The sequence below is a fragment of the Pteropus alecto genome, unplaced genomic scaffold, assembly GCF_000325575.1.
Source record: "Pteropus alecto unplaced genomic scaffold, ASM32557v1 scaffold25, whole genome shotgun sequence".
Lineage (NCBI taxonomy): Eukaryota > Metazoa > Chordata > Mammalia > Chiroptera > Pteropodidae > Pteropus > Pteropus alecto.
The window spans coordinates 17,332,140-17,350,169 of NW_006441955.1; the positions used below are offsets into that span (position 1 = coordinate 17,332,140).

Here is an 18,030-nt window from a genome sequence, read left to right on the forward strand (position 1 = left end):
GAGAGAGTGCTTTTTTAAATGTGCCCCAAAGAGCTGGTATCTGCTAGTGGTCTCTATATAGAGGCAATCCATTGCTATCAGTGTAATGCATATTTTTCTAAAAAGACTTCTTAGGCATTTACGAATGTAGGTGTATATGCCTCCACTTCTCCTCATCCCGTGCTGTCAAATTATGCACATTGTTCTATCCTTTGCTTTTGTCTTATAACTGGCTCTCTTGAAGGTTTTTTCATGGCAGTACAGCTAGACTGCCTCCTTATTTTTAGGGACTGCATAGTGTTTCAATATTCACTGTATATACCACAATTTAATAAGGCATTTTAATGTATTTATCTATTATTACAAACCATAGTACAATGAATATTTTTATATTGATAATTTAAACATGTGCAAGTACATCTTGTAAGATAAATTCTTGGCAGTAGATTTCCTGAGTCAAAGGGTGTATTTTTAAAATTTATATGGATATGGCCCAACTGTCTATAATGCCAAGAGTCTTTTTGTTTTGAGATATAAGTTAACCTTAAGCTAGGTATAGCAAAATACATAGCAGTTATTTAAAATTTTAGTCTCTTCATCTAATAGGTGAAAAATTATATCTTGGAATTTTAATTTGATGATGATGCTTTAAAAAATCAAATGCCAGGATCTGACTCTTACAGATTCTGACTAAGTAGGTCTGGAGTTTGGTCTAGGCCTCCGTATATAAAAAAATATATATATTACCACTGGTATAGGCAAAAGACAAAAAAGGAAGAATGAATAAGTTTAAGAAACACCCATAATTAGGAATTGAGAGAAACAAATCAGTGCAGCAAAAGAGAGAAGGAAGATGAAGTCACTAAGGTCGAAAGAGAGCCAGGAGCATGCATTGCTACCAAATTCTAGGAAGCAGAGTTTAAAAGCGAGAGTGTAGTTAACAATATGTAATATTAGGAACGAGGCAAAGAGAATAATATCCGAAGAAAGCCCATTGCATTTGGCAATAGGAATCACTGGTAGTCTTAAAAAGAGATAATTCAAATGAACAATAAGTGAAGAAGAACTGTTCCAGGGAGCACTTACTTCATGTGATGTTAACAGGTGTTCTGAAGCAAAAATGGTTCCATGGTCAAATGCGGTTGGGAAAATTTGATTAAATTAACATTGTCCATTATTTGGCTACTATGAATTTTTAGTTTGCAGATGTGTATTGCACTATAGAAATAATTCTGTGTAGTTATAAACTTTTTAAGGAACTGGTATTCCATACAACAGAATTTTGGAAATATTACACTAAAGATTTTGGCTTTGCTTGGTTTTTATATTTTCATAATAGAGGAGATCTGAATATACTTGTAGGAAGAAAAACAGGATTCAAAAAAGGAGTGTGAAGATGCAGAGAAAAAAGCCACTAGTATTTTTTTAAATAAGGATTTAAGATAAAATAGGAAGAAAACACTCTGTTAAAAGTAGAGGAGGATATGAATTTTTCTTTAAATAACAGACTTTTTAAAGAAGATAAAATATATGGGAATATGCTTAACAGGAATTTTTCAAAACCTGTGTGACAAGAGATATAAAAACACTATTTAAAGACACATAAGTAGATTTAAATGAGTCGTGTCTTCGTATGTTAGGACTGCCATGACCAAATATCATAGACTGTGTGACTTAAATAGTAAAAATCAATTTCCTCATATTTCTGGAGGCCAGAAGTCCAAGATCAAGGTGCCAGTAGAGTTGGATTCCTCTATCCTTGTTTTGCAGATGGCATCTCCTTGTTGTGGCCTTGCCTTGCCTTTTTCCGTACTTCAGTATCCTGGTGCCTCTTTCTTTTTTTTTTATAAGAATACATTTCCTATTCAATTAGCGTTCTACTCTTATGACCTTATTCAACTTTAATTATCTCTTTCAAGGTACTATCTCCAAATATAGTTGCATGGAGGAGGATAGTTAGGACTTAAACATATGAATTTTGGGGGTACACAATGCAGTTCATTGCAAATGAGAAGATGTTCTTTGTTCTTGGTAAGAATGCTTCGACATTATTGATGTGATTTTAATAAAAATCTCCGTGAGCATCTTAAGGAATTATACAAATTGGTCCTAAACTTCATATGAAAAAATAAACAGAGTAGCTAAGGAAAATGGTGAAAATGGAAACCTCTGAGTAAAGCTTAGCTTTGTCTGATATTAAAAATGCAACAAAGCCTCTACAGTCGAAACAGTAAAGAACTGACACATGAATAGACAGATCAATGGAAAAGAATAGATCCAACTATTTATAAAAATCTAATGTATATGATAGAGGTAGTCTCTCAAAACACTAGGGCCAAATAGAATTTTTAACAAATAGCTGTAATTCAGACAATTAGATAGATTTGGGGGAAAAAAAAAGATAAAATGAGGGTCATTCCTTTCAACATACACAGGAATAAATCTCAAATCAATTAGACCTTTAAATGTAAAACTAAAACCAAGATATATAAAAATAGAATATAATACGGTTGAACTTTTCTATAATCTAGGTATAAAGAAAAGTTTTCTGTGACTAAAAATCCAATACAATAAAAGAAAATATTGATAAATTTTACTAAAAAAAGTAAAAGAAATAAAAACAAAACCGAAACTTTTGCATGGCAAAAATTCACTATAAGCAAATCAGAAGATGAACCAAGATAAGTTATTTTTAACATATCAAAGATTAAGTGCTAATTTCTAATTTATAAAGAATATTTTAAAATTAAGAGAAAAAAACAAAATTCTATAAAAAGGGCAAAAGACATGCAAAGATAATTCACAAAAGGTATAAAATTGTTCTTAAACTTATGAAAAAATGTTCAATTTCAGTCATAACAAGAGAAATGCAAATTAAAATTGCCCTGAGATGCTGTTTTTATTCCACCATACTGGTGAGAATCCCAAAGCTTTAAAGACTACCCTTTTGACAAGGCTATGGGGAAATAGTCCCTCCTGTACATTGCTTTTGGGAATAAAAAATTAAACAAGTCATAGGGGAGGAATTTGGCAATATTTAACAAAATTACATGTTCATTACCCTTTGACCCAGCAATTCTACTTCTAGAAATTATCCCCAAACCTACATATGCACAAGGCTATTCACTGCAGCACTATTTGTAATTACAAATTATTGGAAACTACCTAAATGTCCAAGTTTTGGAGTTAGTTGAATAAACTATTGTACATACAGGCAGTAGAGTACTATGTAGCTGTAACAAAGAATAAAGCTGAAAACAGATACAGGATGGTTTCCAAGAGACATTATGAAACAAAACAACAAAGTGCAAAAGAACATTTAGAGTATGCTACTTTTCATGTAAGATAGAAGAGAAAACATGCACATATCTGCTTATAATGATAAGAAAAAATAGAATAAACCAGAAAACAATAAAGTTGATTACCTAAAGGGATTGTAGAATGTAGGGACGAATGGGTTAAGACTATAGGAGGGCATAATACTTTGCTCAGAATACTTTTTTGTATAGTTTTGACTTTTGAAAAAAGTCAATCTACAGAATAATCTACAAATTCAAAAAATAAAAACAGTCATTAAGGAGAAGGGCTAAACCTGAAAGCAAATGGAAACAAATGAATCTAATTGTATTTTAAGTGAATACTATAATCTGGCAGAAGGGAGATAAGAAAAGGAATGGAAAGGAAAGAAAGAGGAGAAGGAGAAAGAAGGAATTCAAGTTAATTAATGAACACAGTATTTAACTATATACCCTCAGTTGTGGGCAAGGTAGGGTGCGTATGAGTGTATGTGTTGGGGTGGGTGGGTGGAGGGGAAGAGAACTAAAAATAAATCCCGAACTCGTTTTAATAGTTTCATTTATTGTAGTAGTATTGGTGAAGAAATTCTGCAACTATTTTAGATGTATTAGAAGACTTGAGTAAATAAATAAATATGATGGGAACCAGAATTCTTTCTGTGGAAGAAGGGACATATAAATATGGGACATAATTCTCTCTGTGGAAGAAGGGACATACAAATATATCTACAGAAAAAACTCTGTAGATATGAATTAGAATTGGAAGAATTAGTGTTGGCACTTGATTTTTAAAAAAGTGTGTGTGTGCATCTTTATATGCCTATGTATTTTTATTTTCATATATTTATGTACATATGCATATTTGTATGCTTGTGTATGCATAGATTTCCTACCTCTGGCTGAAAGAGCCAAGAAGCAAAGACCCTTCTGTTCCCATAGTAGGAGTGAGCATACATATCACCCAGATCTTGATCTCTAAAACCATTCCTTACTAAAAGGAAGGAAGGCTCCTTAGAAAAATGGCTGACTTCGGAATCGGAGCAGGGTAGGTACAAGGTAGACCTGGAACTTCTTGTTAATCCAGATAGTAAAGAAATTCTGGAAAATAATTTTAAAAAAGATGTCACAAGAACACAGGAGCTGACTTTGAAGGCCTCCAACTGGCCAATTCTGGGACAATTTAAGCAACAAAATAATTGAGTACAGTAATAAATTCTAACCTGTTGAAAATCATGGTAATTAGTGAATCTTTATTAATGATACTGGGGTGGTGGTAGTGATGGTGGAAGGGCTGTTGCTTACAGTAGAATGCCAAGGACTGACTGTTCTGGAGAGAAAAAAATAAAAAAATAATAAATTTTGTAACTATTATAGTGAAGACTGGATTAGGCAAGTATCAATAGATGCTAAATCTAGAGGGAAATTTTGCTTAGGAACGAGATTTTTGTATAGTCTTTTTGTGTCTTCTCACAAATTGCTTCTTAGCAGCAAAGAAGAATAAAAAACAATAAACACATAGCAAAGAAGTCAAATACCTTGATGAAGTGATCAAAATTAATATCATCAATGAGGGACAGACAGAAGTCATGCGGCTCCAAATGTCTATCCTGAGAAGCACAGAATACTATAAAAGCATTAGTAGATCAACTGCTAACATTGAATATGAACAGTAGATTTTATAATCCATTATCTGAGAGACTCCTTCTTTTTTTTTAAAAAAAATCAAAAATAGATTTTATTTGTCACTGTGAAAAATTTGATTTTTAAACAAGTTCTTGGACTGCGGGGCTCATATCTACCAGCTCGTTCAACTTTAGCACCTGTCTCGCCCCCAGTAGCTTTTCTAGAACTGCTACCCTCACCATGAAGCTCCATGAGTTTTCCCAATTCAGACTTGTTCTTCTTCAGCATTTTGACTTTTCTAACCAAGACGTCATGGAGAGGATAAATAGATTGGCAAGCCTTTTCTATGTCTTTTCCAATGCTATCTGGAATCGATTTATTGACCACTTCTTTCAAGTCATTTGTCTGCACCTCCTGGGTAATGATTTCCATTATCTTCTTCTGGATTTGGTGGACCTGTTGATACTGAGCACAAGAGGTCTTCCAAATCTGATTGTTGTTTTTTTTTTAGTAAAACCAATGCAGAGCAGACAAAGCAAATAACCATCGGTTGTCTTGACGTCAATATGAGCTTGAGTCACGGGCTGCCATTTTTTGACCATGGAGCACATTTTGTCACAGGTAAGATCCATGCCATGGAAATTAGGCAATTTTTTCCCTGAACATCCTCAGTAATTAGCTTGAATTTTCTAAATGCAACTTCATTTTGCAGATCAGCTAGGCTCACTTCAAAAACATGACCCTTGAGACCATCAGATGTGATTTTGGTTCTTTGAGTTCTTGTGACTAGTGTTTTCCCAATATTTCTTATATTGAACATAGCTAGTGCTTTCACATCATACCAATCTTTCTTAGAAAATAGGTCAACCACTTTCTTCTTGGATCCTTTTTTGCCGCCTTACATTAGGTGCTCGTTCTTGCTGACGGCCATGGTGCCACTCAGAGAGCCAAAAGGGTGAGACTATCCCTAATCTTAAGAAATACACATTGAAGTATTTAGGGGCAAAGAACCATGATATATAGCTGTATATAACAGGGCAAAATGTTAACAATGGGTGGATCTGGATAAAGAGTATAAGGATATTCATTTGTACTATTTTTATTTTTGCAACTTTTTGAAATTATTTCCAAATAAAAAGTCAACTTAAAAGAGTGTATTTTATAAATAAATTTGTTAAAAATAACAAAGGAAGATTTAAAACGTATTATTTAGCAGGTGGGACAAATGGATGCAAATTATTATGGCAGACAAATCTTTCTATAAAACATTTGCTTGATTTACTAAGTAGACAAATGGAAAACAAGCTTGTAGTGTTGTACAATAGTTATTTAAAGACACAGCTTAAATGTCTTCTCTTCCTAGTCCATCTGTTTCTAATGCCACAGTAAAAGTTAAATATTTCAAAATGAATCGACTTGAAAAAAATTTAAAAAGTTCTCATTCTTAAAAACAAATAGCACTGCTTACTCAATCAGTTATAATGTGGTATTTATTTGGCAAAGGTAAACAGGATTAATATAGAGGTAATCAACAAAACTAATTTCTTAGATGACTATCAAGTCAATGGAATCTATTTTGAACTAAGAAGTACCTAGAAAACCCACAACGAGTTGTCTTCTTAACTGGAAAGTGATAATTAATGTTTAGTGTCAAAGGACAAACATTCTTCAACTACTCTGCAATTCTTACCTTCTGTTCTGTAGACACTGGCATGAGACCCTGAAGACATGCTCAGGGTCTGTATCCATGCAACTCAGATGGAGGGAATTAAAACCCCACTGGGTGAAACTTGGGCAGTGGAAGATTGATCCAGTCTAGATGGACTGTTCGATGAAGCAGTTTCTTACGCGGCCTTTTAGTGGAAGGTACTATAAGATTTAGGAATCAGCTGTATTTAGTAACAAGATGTGACCTGCTAAAAATGCATCTTCTTGGATTGGCTCTCACTTTTTTCCTGCCTCCTCCTTTTCTTTCATTCCTGTTCCCTGGGATCTATAATAAATTAGTAGCACACAAGCTTTGCTTCAGGCTCTGCTTTCGGGGGAATCCAGGTTAATACAGCTATTAGTTGCTCAATGAATATTGAAAAGTATGAGAAAATCAAAAGTACTTGGTTTGTATTTTTATTTTGAGGCTTAGCACCCTCTAGTGGAAACTACTTTTCGCTTTCAATCTTACCAAGATAGCACCCCCAAGGGGTGTGTGTGTGCGTGCATGTGTGCATGTGTGTGCGTGCACGCGTGTGTGTGTGTGTGTGCGCATAGTTTAGCATTCCCAGGCAGAAATAAGTCTGGCAGGAAATAGAGAGGGCTGCATCCTGCTTTTGTTCATTCTAGGTGCCAAGGTCTTTACCTATTTTTATTGATACCTGGAGTAGTACTTATAAAATGGGAAAAGTAAAATTGACTGAACCTACATGATGTGAATTAAACATAAATAGAAAAAAAAATCAATTTTGATTATTTTACAGCAAGACATCTGATGGACCTTCCAGATCATCTTTGCCAAAAAATAGATATTCTTGGAATTATCTTATGTTAATTTCGTCCCATATGGTCTGTATCCTTGTATTGAGCCAGTTACAACTGAAAGGCCATAGTCATGACCTCTGGCAATGCTCAGAGCTAATTTTCAGTACCACTTATTTGTCAATAAAGCTTTCATTTTTAAAAATGTCCACCATCTGCCTGTTGTTAACTTTGGAAATTATGTTCACCTAAAAGAGATAGTTTTATCTTGTTTTCACTACTCCATGTCCACTTATCCTTTTTGTGGCAGTAGCACCTGATATTGTTTTGGAATTTGTAACCCTCCTCCATTTTCAGCCATGAACTTCTTTTTGAAGATGACTTAAGCCTCAGGCTGCAGAATACAATTAGCATATCCTAGCAACAGGAATTCATTCAGGGTTGGGCATGTACCCAAATCAAGACCATAAAGACTAAGGAGATTTTATTATGAATTTTTTGTTCAACTTTTGGGAAGAAAATTTCCTCTTGCACTTGACTCGTATTGAGAAGGTGTGAACCTGAAGCTTCCCAGGAGCCACCGTACAAATTTTGAGAGTAGCCAGCCATTCCAGATGACATAGAATGAGAGATAGATCCTGGTGATGCCGTCTGACACTTAAATGAGGCCACTCATGAAGCCAGGCCCTCTTATAGATTTTACAGTTATGTGATGCAATATCTTTTCTTTGTTTAAGCTACATTACGTTGGGCTTTTTAATTACTTGAAAAGGAAAGATTTCTAATTTGTAAAGTGTTTAATTCTGAACTCACAGCCGTGTCTTCCAACTTGATTCTCTTTTGGTATTCATCCTTTTAGAGAATGCCATTATTATTCATCCAGTTGTGCTATCTTGAAACCTGAGAGTCATCTCGACACCTTCCACTTTCTCAAATCCCATATCTAATCTACCAGTGAGTTTTGGATATTTGCCATTTAAATATTTCTTGACTCTACTGCTCTTTGTCCAAGGTAGCCTCATCTTTCACCTGGGCTACTAAAATGAAACAAGAACAAAATGGCTCCTAAATATCTCTGCGTCTCCTCATGCATCCTTCAATCTGTTCTCCATTCCTCAAACAGAGGAATTTTTTTCAAGAACAATTCTGAACATATCATCCTCCTCTTACCCCAATCCTCTGATTAAAACCCTACTGTTACTGTTAGGACAATGAAAACTCATGTGAGAAAATCTGACTCTGTTTAGTCTCATCTTATACCCCTACCCCAGCCACTCAGGGCTATTGTTCATTTTGATTCTTCTGCCAGAATGTCCTTCCCTCCCCTCTTCAGATCTTAGCTCTAAGCCATTTATTCAAAGAAAACTCCCTTGCCCCTTTGATTAAGTTCAATAATAGTATTACAGCCTCTCTTATCTGTATGTGCTTGATTTGAGGTCTGTCCCAAATTAGGAGTGATTCCTCTTTCTTGACCACATATTTACTCTTTTGGATGAAATGCGAAGACAGAAACCAGTAAAAAAATTCACATATCCTTATACCAGTATTAAAAGTGGTGTCAAAGTATATTTAAATATTACCTGCACTGCCATTTGTTTGAAGAGGGTCCTGATCCCAGAGCAGGTGTTTGAACGGTGAGAGAGGAAGAGCAGTGGGAGGAGGTGAATGTGAAAAAGGTATCCTAGTTCTTTTTTATAACCTGTTGAATGAGACTGATCTTATTAATTCTGGCTTGGAACAAAATCTTTATAATTTCACCCCCATATCCAACTGTGAAGCCCATACCATCATCCCAGAATAGACTTAATAAATCTTGTGGCAGCTCATGGAATGTATTGCTCATATCTCCCTGGAAGTGAAAACATGCTGCAAAGGGATAGTTAATTGACAACCTCTATATGCTGTACCTTTGAGATCCATTGAAGTGTCCATGACAAAGAGGCTATATGCTCCCTGGGCTGCTCTATAACTGAGCATGGAAAGTATACTGGAGTTGAGCTGCTCTTGCCCAACACAAGACTCTTCTAATGGACAAACTTTGCTCTGGGGTGCTTCACTGACCCAGTCAAAACTTTCTGAGATCTGCACTGAAACCTGGGGGCTTTGTCTACCCAAACCTTTCTTCCTCTCTCTTTTCACAAGTATCAGAGGAGTATCATGGTACGAAGGCCCCTTCCTTCCACTCCTGCTCTTTCTCCTTTATTCTTCATAGTTGTTTCTCTTAATTAATCATTTGCATATCTAATTCTATCTTGGCATCTGCTTCCTAGAGAATCTGAACTGACACACACATTCACTTGGGAGCTGCTTGTGGAAAAAAGGAACATGGAATGTTTTCCTCTCTCATTTCTCCATATCTGGAAAGAAGGAAGTAGAAGAAGTATTGAGGAAGCGGATCTTTTCTTGACTATCCGGTTGTTGGTGATGGCTAATCGGCTGTACACTTCTGAGCTGATAATCACCATTGATCAAGTTTATTCCTCGTCTGTGAGGGAAACCAACAGATCTGGATGGTGATGGACTTGTCTCTGAGCTACTTACTGTCTAAGCATCTGTGATTTCCATGAAGTATTAGGCTGCATATTCCATCTGATAGTCATCTTACTTACAACTCTGATAAACATGGTCCATTTGGCAAAAGGCTTTCCTTCCATTCCTATTCATCTTTTGATGTACTTGTCTTCCCGATCTTGAGATCTGTAAGTGTGGTCGTTATCTGATTGTTTGTGCCTTTCAGGAAACATAGTGTGTGTGGTAGGGAGTAGCATTGTGGCGTGAACTGTGCTCTTTTCTGCCTGACTTTGCTAATACTCATTCCTTCCTTCCAAAATTCCTTCCCCCAAGTTCTAGTAGCAAGTCCTGAGTGAGGCTGTGCAGACAAGCACTTGGCAAGCAAGGTAAGTCTTTTTTTCCTGCAGTCTCATTGTAATACAGGTTACATGTTTTATGGATTGCCCCCTGCCCCCTAAGCCAGGAGTTAGGGAGTGAGGGTTTGTGCACAAACTCTAACATCCAGGAACTTGAATCTCACCCCAAAAGGACTTTTCCTGTTCCTCAGCTCATTTATATATATTTTTTCTTTCTTCCCCTAGCAAGGGATAAGTGGTTGGGAAGATCAAGTGTTCTGGTTTGCTCAGACTTTCTTTTTGATCTCACAAGGCAAGTTATTCTTTGTGATTAATCTAGGGCATTTTGTACTGGATATGGGGAAAGCCAGGAAAGAAAAGTAAAATTGATATCTTAAATGACTATCACAGGTTAAACATGTATCTTGCAATTCACTTATAGTGCCAGCCTTATGAGGATTAAATAAGATAATACATGTAGAGTGTTTAGAATAGCTCCTGAACAGAGTAAACAATTAGTAATATTAGCTATTATTTTTCGTTGGTTAAAAATTTAGCAGAAAACAAAAAAAATTATTATGTAAAAGTCTTATAATGTATATATATATTTTATTTTCCCAATAAAAATGAGAATTTGTAAGGCACACCATTTTGTTCAAAATGGCAAAAGAAAGCATTGTGTTGCATTTATAGTTTAAAAAGTCATGGAATAATTCTGATTTATGTGGAAATCGTTGTTCATTTGTAGCTGGGGTGTAACAAAATGACTGCTATGGCCTTTTGTAATAGCAGGGACAGAATCCAAAGGAGAGGGCACAGTGGTAAACTTGCTTCAGTTTCATCTGCTTCCCAATGCTGTGCTTCCCCTTGGAATTTCTCCCCAACCTGTATGTTGGAGCATCTCTAGCTCAGTAGTAGATGACTTTCACTGTGTGAAAACAACAAAGTTTTTGCCACATACATTGCCTTCTGAAAGAATCATTTTCACTGGCTGTTATGATTTGCATAAACACGTATACATTATTTAGCAGTCTTATGTCTTAACCAGTTGGCCATCTCAACCCACCAAGGGTATATTGTTTGAACTGGGCCACTGTGACTAACTGGATTGTATTTCTCAGCCCTTACGCTACCACTATGCCCAAGTTCTATAGCACATTTTCCTTTAATTATCGTAATGTGACTTTAAAAGTGAGTGATCATTAAAATACCATTTTAGAACAATTCCATTTCTTGAATGCCACAAATATTTGTGTTTCTAGATAAATAATATTTTATAGCAGGGGTTAGCAAACTAAAGCCTACCACCTGCCTTTGTAAGTAAAGTTTCATTGGAACATAGCCATGTTCATTTGTTTACACATTATCTATGGCAGCTTTTACACTAGAATGACAGAGTTTAGTAGTTGTAATATCAACCACAAGGCCCTCAAACCTAAAATATTTCCTATCTCGTCCTTTACAGAAAAAGCTTGTCTTCCTCTATTCTTCAGTGTGATTATTTCTGCAGAAGAATGTCCACAACTAGGACACACTAGTGAGCTTCTCAGATCTTCTCTTAGAGACATATCCCCAGCCACTCTTAAAGAGGAGAGAGGGGGAATATAATAATTGTTTAGATTATTCTATTTGGGATATATGAACAGGGTGAATAAGCAATAATCAGTGCTGCTGCCAGAGAATCTACCATCTTCTCTTTCATAAACCCATTGCAAGTTTATACTTAGATATGTATTTTAAGCCTCAGCTTCCTCCTTCTTTTGGGATTATGTTAATGTGACACTATTAATTTAAATGAGAAAGGAGAGAAGGATGGTCAGATTTTTCCTTTCATCTGTATTTTCCCTCAAGGTGGCAGCCTTTCCTCTCAGCTTTGGGACTCAGCAATTATCCATGCTCTTCTAATATTAATAATCTGCATAGCAGGGGGCAGCTTTTGAAGTCTACCTGAATTGTGCAGTTTCTACTGCTCATGTTTCCTTCAGAATTTCATTACCAATGGATTGAGTATGGCAGACTTTCTCACTGCCTCCTCCATGTGTCTTATCCTCTACTTCATATTTACTTTTGTCTCTCCAAACAGTGTTTCGTAAATTTTTTAAATCTCTATTTTCCAGTTCACTAAATCTCTCAATTGCTGAGTCTAATCTGTTGCTTTTTAATTTTGATTTTTTTATTTCTAGAATTTTTATGTGGTTCTGTTTTATATCTAGCTGTCTAACAGTGTCTTGTATCTTTTCAATATTTTCAAAACCCTTTCTTATTTTTCTAAACATATTAAACCTAGTTATTTATTATTTTGTGTCTGATTGTTCCAATATCAATTTTTTATTGCTTTATTCTGCTATTTGTTCTGTCTGCCAGCTTTTACTGATTGTTTCCTTCTTGGTTTGATAATTTTTGATTGTGGACTTACATATCTCAGAACGTTATCTCTGAGAATTTTCTTTGAGTCTGTACCTAAAATTAATTTCTCTACAGTGAATGTGCTTTTTCTGCAAAGTTTCTGGGAGTACTTCCAACCAGGGTCACCCTTGGCTTACGGTTTTTAGATACATGGACAGTATGGCTTTTGTCCCTCAGATCATAGGAATGCAGATCTGCATGAGGACTTCTCATTAGAGACATTTATTTTCCTTCTCCCCCTCCCCCATATTTTTCCTTTTCACACAACGCTAATGCTGAGAAAGGCAAGTGTCTCCATGACTATCTCTATAGGTAGAGGTTGTTTCTAGATCACCCATTGAGAGTATTGCCTTTTGGTGGTCCTGACTTTATGGAAGAGGTCTTTGATCCAAACTCTCATTCTGCTTAGGCTCCTGTTGACTGTCAGAAACCCCTTAAAATTCAGAATTTAGGCCACCAGGAATCAGTTTGTGCCTCCAAGAAAAGGTTGGCTCTGGCACTAATTTCATTTTTTGTGTGTGTGCATTGTTGGACTCCTCTGCATAATTCTCTTCCTTCCCACCAGCTCAGTTATACATTCAAAATTTTGTTGCATTAAGAAAGAAATTTTTAAGCATTTTCTGATGTGCTGTCTAGAAGGGGTTTCACCTAATATTTATATAGCCATAATTCCAGAAAACCTTTTATCTACTCTTGTATGTTCATTTCTCTCACCCTTCTTCTCCCACAACATCTATTGATTTTTCCCTTTAATCCTCATGTTTTCTATTCTTATCCTCTTTCAAGTCTTCTACACCTTAAACTTGGACTATTGCAAGGACCTCCAATATGGATCTTCCCATGTCACTTTCCAGTTCATCCTGCATATGATAGCTAGACATCTACTTAGACAAACTAATGCAAAACAGTCAGCAACAACATTTAGTTTTGGCCTCTAGGAAAAGAGCTTAGAAAAAAATCATTAGCAATCCAAGAAAAGGAAATTATATCTTTGGAGGAAACTTCTAAGTAAATATATATATATGACATATATACGTGACAATCAAATAAGTACTATTGTCAAACAGGTCCAAGAGCTATCTCTGGGAGAGAGGGGAGATCAAAGATGACTAGATAGAAGAGTGGGATTCTAAGTGGCTTTATAGAAAAGGTGGTCTCCCAGTCAAGTCTTGAAGTAGTTTTATCCAGGTGAAAAGAGGGGAAGAGAGTAATCTGGGAGCAGAAACAGTATGTACAGAGACACCACTGTGCAGGGTTTATTTGGAGAAAAGAAAGTTGAGTGAGTTATAGAACAGAGGACACTCCAATGGTCGAGGATGTAGATGGATTTCTGTTCTGCAGAAATACAGAACAAGAATAACACTTCTCCAGTTCTTTCTTGTATTTTATCATAGTTCACCAACCCAACAGATTGGCAGAGAGGTAGTCTTATGTTCTACACATTTGAAGTTGCTTTATTAGTCACCTAGTCTATATTATATCTGAGGTTTAAATTTACTCTACTTCATCTTCACAAGTGGGTTTTGAGTTTCTTCTTGACTGCCTTTATGTATAGGGCATAGTGCCAGGCAGTTGTTAAGACCAGGTTCAGGAGTCAGATTGCCTGGGTTTAAATCCTAGCCCACTGCTATGGCAGGCCTAGGCCAGACCTGCTGCACTAAAATCTCAAATGGGCACACTGGCTAAGAAAGAACCAAAATATGGAAACTATTAGATTAGGTAACAGTGCTTCAACCAGAAATTATGAATCTGGAGCTTTGACAGTAGGGTCTAAATAATGTGGTTACCTCCCAGTCCAAAAAGGAATAAAGGGCAAGTATAGTGCTGCAGATTCTTCCAAAGGGAAGGATCTTTACACCACATGAGCTGCTAAAACTACTCGACTTTAGGCATGCTTCTTTGAAAAAACAAGTAGTCACTCGAGAGGCGTATCTCCTTCCCATCTTGCTCTTATGTGTATTCTTTTGCATTGCCTACTAATTGAAACAATAATAAAACAACAGAAATGTTAACTTTAGCTCACTCGGGGTAATCAGTCTTGTCAATCTGAACCTAGACTAAATTTTGCATAGCTTAATCACTTGCACACTGTGACTCACACTATAGTTTGGGACTGATTGAGGATTAAATGAGATAATAATTGCAAAGCGCATGGCTCATAAGGACTATGAGCTAAGGTTGGTATTATTATTAAGTTATTATTTCACATTATTCCATCTGCACCAATTCTTTCTTATCCAGAATCATATGGTCATACCTAATAAATTCGACGTCTGGTTTTTGTTCAAAAGTTTTGTAGAATAAGCCAAATATCTCCTTCACAGCTATTACCTTTTCATGCTATGTTTATATCATTCAACTTACCTATTCACAATCTGATCCCCCAGTCTTCCACATTTTAGTTCATGGCCCTCTATCTTTCCACTTAATTAGACTAAAAATCTTAGAGTCAGTATCAACTCCTCTCTTTTTCTGACATCCCAAATCTAATCTTTTATATCTCTGTGCTACATCTCATCCAAGCAACTGTACTCTCTCCTGGCTTATTGCAGTAGTTCCTTAATTGGTCTTCAAGTTTCTGTCCTTATCCACATTTCATTTATACTGAATATATCCAAAGTAATCTGATAAAATAAAAAATTGATTCAATCTGTTACTCCCTTGTTTAAACTCTCAAATGACTTTTCATTTCACTCAGAGTAAATGACAAATTTCTCTTAATACGAGCTATGAAGCCCCATATAATTTGAATTCCTATATCTCTTGTCTCATCTCCTACTGCTCTCCTCTTTGCTCATTTATATACACACTGACTTCCCCAATCTGGTATTTGTGCTATGGTGTGAATTTTAGAGTCCAAATGCATGACTCTACATTCTCCATTTGCAAATATCTTTTGCTTAGATGTGGCTTTTCAATATCATCTTAAATTCTGGTGCTCTCGTCGAGTTAATGACGCTCCAAGTACATGTTGTGTTTACAGTGGATTAACACATTAATTACATTTTCATTCACAGAAGCCATTAATAAAAGTATCGAACATATTAGATTGGAGAACAAAGATTTCTAAAGGTTTGCTTTTAGAGATCTTTCGATAAGATTACTAAGACTACTTATCTAGTTGCAAATATATATCTTTTCACCTTTCTTTTCTCAAGTTTGTTTCTTAGCAACATGAGGACACTCAGAAAGGGTAAATACATTGCTCAGTGACACATGGCTAGTAAGCAGCAGACATGGATCTAGACTGCTGGCCCAAGGTACTGCTGGCCCAAGGTCTTCCCCAATATTGCATAATACTTTAGTATTTTTGTATTTTTTATACCAAGCAGTGTTTTGCAAGTTATCAACGAACACATGTTTATTGTTGATTAATAACCCTAGCTTTGATCATCCTGAAAAGTAAGTCCTTCATTTAGACCTGTGGTTCTCAACCCAGGAGATTTTGCCTCCAGGGGACATTTGCCAATGTCTGGAGACATTTTTGATTGTCATAAATGGGAGATGCTACTAGCGTCTAGTGGGTAGAGGCCATGGATACTGCTAAACAGAAAAGCCTCATACAACAAGGAATTACATGGTCCAAAATGTGCTGAGTTTGAAAAACCCTGATTTAGAACTTAGCTTACTGATTTACAAGCAGTTAAGAGGTCTAAAAGTGTACCAAAGCAATCTTATTGTTTTTTTTTTCTCTGTATTTTTTGTTAATGGACCCAGCTTTTAAATAAAACAAAAGAGCACTTGAGTTGAAAAAAAAAAAGACAAATAAAACCTTACGGTCCAGCTCCTTTTAGTACCTGAGGTCCTTTTACTTGTATTGAGAGGTGATAGCCAAGTACCCACCACCCTCCTCAGCTGGGATAAAGTTGTACTCATTACATATTCATGTTTCCAATGGCATTCTTCACTGAAGAAATCAGGGCACATAATTAATTAAAGCAATGAATTCCCCAGAAACAACACTAATTAAACCTCAAAATCAAAACAGCATAAAAAAGCAGACCTCATTTTTACATCCCATCTGAGTAACTGAGAAAATTCATACAGCTTCATCAGGCCAAGTGGGGAATGGTGGGATTTATCAAGAAGGCAGACCAGCCACCTTCACTTATGCTTTCATCCTCTTGTTTCTTGCTGCTAGTTCCAAAAATAAGCCATAGGCAGAGCTGCCAAGAAGCAAATAGCTGGTTGATAGTGGCAGCACCATCATTTACATGGTATATGTTTTATCTTCAGTAAAGAAGTGGTGGAATTCTGGAGCAACAGGAGGGCTAGAATTTGATAAGTCAGAGATCCACTCTCTTAACCTAGACGACACTGGCACTCTGCTTTTCAACTCCATACCTGATACTTGGGCAACTTCATAGTTTATCTTCCGCATGTTTGCTGACTATTTCCATGTCTATATTTTTCATTCCAGGAATTGTGCTGAATGCTTTGCATGCCTTATCTTTTTAAAAAATAAATAAATAATTAATTATTTTGTGGCGACATTGGTTAACACAATCCAGTCAGTTTTAGCTGTACATTTTAACAGTAAGGCATATATATTTACTTTACATTGTATGTTCACCTCCCATAGTTAGATTTCTTTCTATCACCACATATTTGATCCCTTTTACCCCGTCTAATTCACCTCCCCGCCTCTGGTAACCACTAATCTAATGTCCATTTCCATGAGTCTCTGTTTGTTTGTCTTTTTTAAATCCTCCAACATACTTATGCACTCTTATCCACATTTTCTAGATTATGAAATTAAGATTTAGAGAAGTAAGTAATTTGTCCAAGATTATATGTATAGTTAGTGCAAAATCTGGGGCTAAAACCCAAATCTTTTATCATCCCTTCATACTCAGTTACACTGGTTCAGGTTCCCATTTTTTCTCATATGAATTATTGCCCTAGTTTTCTAACAAGTCTCCTTGATTTTGTTTCCTTCCTTGCCACCCTACACTCTGCAACCAAAATAAATCTTCTAAAATTCAGGTCTAATAACTTCCTTATCTAGTCTAACTACTTATGATTTCTTAAATTTATTGGGTTTCATGTCTTTACCATGTTCTTTCTCTTATTTTCCTTAAAAATTCAGCTGAAAGGGTCAACCATATTGAATAAAAAGGTAGCTATACTTTCTTAAAATATAGACCATATTATTGCCTTATTAACATCAGTTTAAAAAAAGTGGAAAAAAGTAAACTTTTTGAGTAATCCTAATATGTTTGTGAAATAATTTCCCATCCACAATATTGGAAAACTTTTTTTACTTCTGTCAATTATGCCATTTAAATGGATTACATTAGGTCTGATCATTTTACCATTGGACTATGATGAAGATCATCACTTTTTCATTTACCTCATTTCTAAAATGTCAAAATTTTATTTTTTAGTATTCTGGAGGCACCTCAAATTAT

At 35.8% G+C, this 18,030-nt stretch overlaps 1 pseudogene; it reads right to left on the reverse strand.

Annotated features, from left to right (window-relative positions):
- Positions 1-4,997: 4,997 nt before the first annotated feature.
- Positions 4,998-5,829, reverse strand: LOC102889010 (annotated as a pseudogene).
- Between the last annotated feature and the right edge of the window lie 12,201 nt (positions 5,830-18,030).